The sequence below is a fragment of the Citrus sinensis genome, chromosome 8 (assembly GCF_022201045.2).
Source record: "Citrus sinensis cultivar Valencia sweet orange chromosome 8, DVS_A1.0, whole genome shotgun sequence".
Taxonomy (NCBI): Eukaryota; Viridiplantae; Streptophyta; class Magnoliopsida; order Sapindales; family Rutaceae; genus Citrus; species Citrus sinensis.
In genome coordinates, this window is record NC_068563.1 from 21766488 (window position 1) to 21773983 (window position 7496).

The window sequence follows — 7496 nt, forward strand, 5'->3', positions numbered from 1 at the left end:
TAAAATGTTCAATGATTGGACAAACTAGGTTTCTGAATAATGAAAATTTTATAGAAAATTGTGAATTAACAAAATTAGGGTTTTTGGTCCCTTTATATAATAACCCTAAATATTGTGAATTTATCAAAATAGGCAAATCTAAAATATTATTTTATAATAACATTCTCTTAATCTAAATAAGAAATCCAAAATAAATAATGCCCAAATCCAGTATCTGAAAAAAGAAGAAGATAAAAATGCTAAAAGAAACATGAAAAATAGGAAAATATCTTAAAATTGAAATAATCAGGAAGAAGAAGAATTTTCAGCTTGATTACAAGTCAAAATGGACACTTGTATCCCAAGTTAGTTCACCTCATCACAACTTTGAAACTGTGTATTATACATCAAAACGGACACTTGTATTCCAAGTTATGATCTTCGAATTTTACCTTACTGGTCCCACACAACCATCCTATATCACTTAATTAAGTATACCAGACTCGCATTATAATTAAAAAAAAAGATGAAAAAAAAGTAGGAACTTGACCATAATAAAAGTGCCATGCACGTGAAAGGGAAACTGAGATCATTTAAAATATATAACGCCTGCAAATTTAATTTATGAAGATGACAAGTTTGTTATAATCAAGATGGTAGATGCACAGTAAAGAGTTAGAAAAAGGTGGAGCTATTTGATCAAGACAGGAAAATTGGTAATGGTGAAGTTGATTTGGGGTTGGAGTTGAGGGTTTGATCATTTCCTAAGAGATTGTTTCAACATTGATTTTCATTTTCACTACAAGAAAAATTAGTATATTTGACATTTATTAGTCAACAGTTTTTATAAATTAATAATTTTATTTGTCGCTTTATTAAATATTAGGTATACCTCAAATATAAATGACACTTAATGGATGTATAAAACATATTTGATGTTTTTCAAACAAATAAATAAAATAAATATATTTCACTTTTTTTTTTCACTAAGCGTAAAGCATTAGGTATAAAAAAAAGAAAAAAAAAGAAAGAGAAGATGTGCTTTGATTATTAAGTGAAATTCAACTGGACACAGTAAAACGCAAACTCTTCTTCACAAAACGACGATTCAATAAGCTTGCTGCTTCTATTGACGATTCAATAAGCTTGCTATCGCCATTTTTCATCTCCGATCAAAGTTTCTCCACATCCAAAATAAAAAATTCGACCCTCAATTTCCTAAATTAGATGCTCTCCAATAGAATTAGGACTGGTCTCCATTGTTCATTCTCACTTCTCGATTGTGCAAAAAAGAACTAAAGGTAATTATTTCACTCCCGCTCTCTTTCAAATGACTTCTCTCTATTCAATGCCCTAAGTTTGATTTCTTCACTTGACATGCTTTTAATTAATGAGATTTTATTTATTGAGTCTGTAAACTCACTCTAAGTTTTCAATTTTAGATTTGATTGCCAAACTTGGCTCTTGATTTTGGCTTCCATTTATGACAATTAGTATGGGTGAGTTTGGGAAATGATAATCACCTCTCATTTTTTATCAATTGCTCAATTTCGAATTTCATCTTCATTCTCTCTTGAAGAAGAATGCACGAAGAATTTCAGCTTGCTTCAGCTTCATTTTCTTTTAGAGTTTCAAGAAACTTTTTCTTTAATTTTGATGATTTTTTTTACTTCTCAAATTGCTTTCAGATTAAAAGTAATGTTAATTAATGGAATCAATATCGAAAGCTTCATTTGATTAATAATAAACTATAGATATTTATTCGTGACATCTGTTAGATTCTTGACAATCACAGAGATACAGTAGTAGAAACTATATTATAGACACTCTAGTTGCTTAATTAGTCAAATTGTGATCTCATTGCCTTTTTTTGTGGGTTGATTCTGTAATTTTATTAGTTGTTCTTGTGGTTGCAAACAATATCAATTTCTAATATTAATAAAACTAAATGAATAATATGTGATGCATTTGAAGGAAATTTAATAGTTTAAATATGGATAAATCTTGGATGTTGATGGATAAAAGGTCTATAGAATATGAAAATAGGGTAAATGAGTTTTCTCAAGTTTGCAATATTTTATGCTAGTAATCCTAAACTTTTGAGATGTCCACGCCAAGCATGTGATAATTTGGTCTTTCATGTACCTATTGAGTTAAGAAATCATCTTTATTAGAAAGGTATTGACCAAAACTATCAAACATGGACTTGGCATGGAGAAGGGGCTTCTAGTAGACAACCATGAAATATAAAAGCTTCATTTGATCGCAGTCAACAAGATGATGAAGCTGCTAATACAGTAGAAATGGTTAATGATGCATTTGATACTTGTAATAGTGATCCTAAGTCTTTTGAAACTTTACTTAAAGATGCTGAAAATCCTTTGTTTCCTAGTTGTGTGAAATTCACTAAGTTATCTGCCTTAATAAGGCTTTACAAGATTAAATGAAGAAATGGATGGTCAGACAAAAGTTTTTGAAATTTACCAAGTTGTTTATCAGATATGCTTCCTAATAAAAATGAAATACCTTTATCCATATATGAAGCTAATAAGACTATGGTTGCATTAGGCTTAGAATATGAAAAAAAAAACATGCATGTCCTAACGATTGCATCCTATATAGAAAAGAATACAAGGATTTATTTGCATGTCCCGCTTGTGGAGTCTCAAGATGGAAAAGTACCAAGAAAAGTAAGGGAATTCCTACTAAAATCTTGTGGTATTTTCTTCCTACACCAAGGTTTAAGAGGATGTTTCAGTCTCCTCGAACTGCAAAAGACTTAACTTGGCATGCCAATGAAAGGATGATTGATGACAAACTACGTCACCCAGCTAAATCTCCGTGATGGGTTAGGACAACACATATTATGGCTCGAAAAGCTTGTTTCGTGGGTTGCTTAGTAAATAAGGTATTGATTTTGACATATATTACTTGTTTTCTTCTTTTATTTCTTAATTGAGAATTTAAATTGTAACCACATTTGAATTCTTAAATTTCTAGATGTCTAAGTTAGCTATGAAGCCTTCCAAGGGAAAATTAGAGGTGAATGCTGAAGTAAACACCCCAAAATTAGAGGTTTTCAACGTTATAATATATATAATGTGCAACCTAAGATAAGGGATTTCACTATTGTAATTTTTTTAAAACAATTATAATATTTGATATTTTTATCAAGTCATTTGTATTTTACAATTTTGAACAATGTCACATGTATATGACTATTATTAAGTATCATACACATTTGACAATCTTATATTGTGAAAAATATTTGATTATCATTAATGGATGAAAATAAATGACAATTTTGCTAAATGTCAAATAAGCATATTTGACATAGAAATACTTGGCACTTTTTAATTCTCAAACATACCTTTATTTGATAGTTTTTAAATGTCAATTATTCTCTTTTTTCTTATAGTGTTTACAAGTAAAACTCAAGATACTCAATGTTGCCAATTGGTTGTTTATAGTTTAAGATTCCTCTATATTGAAAACTATGTTGATGGATCGATTACTTATTGCTATGAAACTTACATAGAGCTGCAATTGTCTCGTTGTGTAAGGTATTGGTGAGAAAAACATGGTACATGTTTTCCCTTTCTCTAGAATAAAATTTTTTTAACTTCTCAATTTTTTCCTAAATTTTCCTTTTATAGCTAAAATTTTTAGAATAGTCTTAATATGACTTATTTTATTGTGAAAATTTTATAACATTGACTAAAATAAATACAATATTAAATAACATATTTGTTGAAGCCAAACAAATTGTTGGTTGCAGCCAATAGTTGTAAGGAAGCAAAATTAAATTGAATTTGATTTTGCACCCGAAAAGAAAGAGTGCAGAAAGGGGATGAAGCCAAAATGTTTGAAAAATAATAATAATTAAAAATTATATTTTCAATTATTTTATTCTTTGCATAGTAACTCATTTCTCCTATAAATAGCTAAGGATTTCATTCATTTCATGCATCCCAAAATTTGTTAAGCTTATAAGTTTCTAAGCTTTTGAGAGTTCTGAGAGTGTGAGTAATTGGAGAGTGTGTGAGAGTACTTGGTGTATTTGGGTCCTGGGAAAATGAGATTTTTTTACTCAAATTTGTACTCAAATAATTGTTAATAATACAATTATTTTTCTCTTACTCATGTGGATGTAGGCATATTGCTGAACCGCGTAAATTTTGTGTCTTTTATTTTTCTATAATTATTTGGTGCGCTTGATTCCGCATTCTGCGCACAACAAGTGGTATCAGAGCCGACGGTTCATACTTGGGGGATACGGTATTGTTCACGTATACGATACTGTTCATGTATACAGTATTATTTTCGTATACGGTACTGTTCACGTACGGTACTATTTTCGTATACGGTGGAGACGGCCATTTGTACTTGGGAGACAGTCTATTATAAGTAGTGTGTATTTTTGCATGTTTAGAAAAGTTCTGTCAACAAGGCGATAAGAGTTTAAGGATTATGGTTTTTAATTGGGACCGAGTTCCTATTCAGTCTCCTGGGAATTTTCCTGATGCATTTATTCACGCGAAATTAACATCATAGAGGCTGTTTTTGAAGTAGAAATAGTTCGTTGAGAAAATGATAGAAGGTGAAACTTTCAGAATTAGGGAGAGATCTACTGAGACTATTTCAGGAGACACTTCAGAGGGGAGGCGGGATTTGTCAAATCGCTATTCAGCACCTGTTATAAGAGGCCAAAAGATTGATGTTGAAAAGTTTGATGGGAAAATCAATTTAGGCATGTGGAGGCGCAAAGTTATGGATGCTCTTATTCAAATCGATCTCGATATTGTTCTGAAAAATAAAAGACACTTGTATGATGAAGAGATTTGGGATCGTATGAACGAGAAAACATGTGGTCAGATCATATGTTGTTTGACCAAAAAGGTGACATACTTGTTGAAAAATGAGGAGTGTGCGATGACTTTGTGGCGTACATTGGAAGAGAAATACTTGCTGAAAAGTCCTGAAAATCGCTTTCATGCAATGAGCCAAGTATATGGCTTTTGAATGAAGTCTGGGGTGTCAATATACGATCATGTTTCAAGATTTGAAAAATTACTTGCTGATTTAAAAAATCTTGATAAAGATATTAAGGATGACGGCAAGGCTATGATTCTGTTACACTCATTGCCATGTGAATATAGCCATTTTGTGACTACTTTGATATATAAGAAGAGTATGATCATCTTCAAAGATGTTTGCACATCATTGACTAGCTTTGAGATTCGGAATAATAATAAAAATTCCGAACGAGCATTGTCTGAAACTTTGGTGAGCAAAGATTGGGCGATGGAGGAAAAGAAGAAGTGTGGTGGAAAGAATTCTCGATCCAAATCGAGAAGCAGAAATATAGCTCGAGACGAGTGTGCCTTTTGTCATAAAAAGAGCCATTGGAAGAAAGATTGTCCAAAAGCTCAAAAGAGAGATGGGAAGAAACCAGTAGCAGCAAACATGGCACGAAAAGATGAGGACTCTGATTATTCACTAAGTATTACTCCTGCAACATAAATGGCTAATTCGAGCTATTGGATACTTGATACTGGAGGAACCTACCATTTGTGTCCTGTTCGGGAATGGTGTACAGATTTCAGCGAATTGGAATCTGGTGTAGTTGTGATGGGGAATTATCAACCTTGTCACACAATGGGGATAGGTACAGTTTGACTCAAGCTATTCAATGGAATGGTTAGAGAACTCAAAGCTGTTAGGTATGTTCCAACTTTAAAAAAAAATTTAATTTCTGTGGGTGCTCTAGAAGTTAAAGGCTACAAGGTTACTATTGAAAATGACACAATGAAGTTCACGTATGGGGCTATAGTGATTTTGCAAGGGGTTCGACATCACAATTTGTACTTTTTGAAGGGAGATACAACTGATGAAGTAAATGTTGCCGAGACACACAGTGACACCACCAAGCTATGACATGTACGATTGGGATATGCTGGAGAGAAGTCTTTGCAAATTCTGATAAGGCATGGACTTTTAAAAGGTACCAAAACCTGTAAATTAAATTTCTGTGAGCATTATGTAGTATGTAAGAAAATAAGGGTCAAGTTTGATACAGCTAATCACGATACTCGTGAGATCCTTGAATATGTTTACAGTGATGTATAGGGACCAACCAAGACTGTATCAATTGGTGGAAGCCATTATTTTGTTACATTTGTCGATGATTTCTGTAGACGTGTGTGGGTGTATACCATGCGAGCAAATGATGAGGTTCTAGAGATTTTTATGAAATAAAAGAAACTAGTGGAGACTCAAACTGGTAGAAAGATCAAAGTATTACGATTTGATAATGGGGGTGAATATACTTCTGATCCATTCTTGCAAGTATGCCAGAATGAGGGTATTAAAAGACATTTCACGGTGAGACATACTCCGCAACAGAACGATGTGGTTGAGCGTATGAATCATACTTTCCTAGAGAAAGTACGATGTATGTTATCTAATACTGGTTTAGATAAAAAGTTTTGGGCTGAAGCTGTAAACTACGCAAGTCACTTGATAAACCGGTTGCCTTCTACTGCAATTAGAGGTAAAACTCCTATGGAAATGTGGTCTGGAAAGCATGCACAAGACTATGATTCCCTTCGTATATTCGGGTGTCCAGCTTATTATCATGTCAAAGATGGTAAATTGGATCATCGTGCTAGAAAAAGTTATCTTTGTGGGATTCAAAGGTGGAGTAAAGGGCTTCAAAATTTGGGGTCTCGAAGTTAAAAAGTTTTTGTGTAGAAGAGATGTCACGTTTGATGAAGCTTCAATGATTAAAGCTTCAAGTTTTATGTAGGTGGAGAACAAGACCAAAGAGGTATTGCAGCGGGTGGAGTTTGATGCAACTCCATATGTACCAGTTAGTTCTACATCAGAGAAAGATTCAACTATGGACGTGACACATAGGGTTGGAGAAGAGGTTGTTTATTCTGATGTCCCATAAAATAAAGAAACAATTGATGATGTAGATGTTGTTTGTGAAAGCAAATCTAGAAAACCAAAACGGCAGAAGACTTTGCGTTTAGAAGCTGGAAACACTTAAGCTCAAACGGCACAGGATCCTGCGTTTTGATGAGTACAAGAATTACACTTCTGAACAACGTATGGAGTTGTCGTTTAGGTTTAAGTGAAGCACGCTAATATCACGTGCTTGTGGTCAGCTTGCAAAGGTCGTTATATGTCGTTAGAAGCATGAGGAACTCACGTGAGGTGCTGGGGATTTCTGGGTTCGTTAACTAAAGCTGTTATGGAACAGCTGATGTGGAAGCAACAGATTTGAGAGCAGAGAGAGCTAAAGAGAGAGAAGGGAACTGGGTATATAAAGCTAGTTGTGATCTCTTATTGAATATACAAGCATTACTCTGTAATTCATCTTGGAAATCAATAAAGCTGTGTTTCTTGGCCTCCCGTGGATGTAAGCTAGAGAAATCTAGTTGAACCACGTTAAGATTCTTTGTTCTTTCTTTACGTTACTTTCTTTTGATTCTTTAGACCATTTTGGTTAA

General features: G+C 33.2%; 1 long non-coding RNA gene across 1 annotated transcript; it reads left to right on the plus strand.

Moving 5' to 3' along the window:
- Positions 1-1038: 1038 nt before the first annotated feature.
- On the plus strand, positions 1039-4096 carry LOC107178297 (uncharacterized). Its single transcript, XR_008051150.1, has 3 exons — positions 1039-1280; positions 2719-2887; positions 2980-4096. It is a non-coding gene; the product is annotated as an uncharacterized LOC107178297 (long non-coding RNA).
- The last annotated feature ends 3400 nt before the right edge of the window (positions 4097-7496 follow it).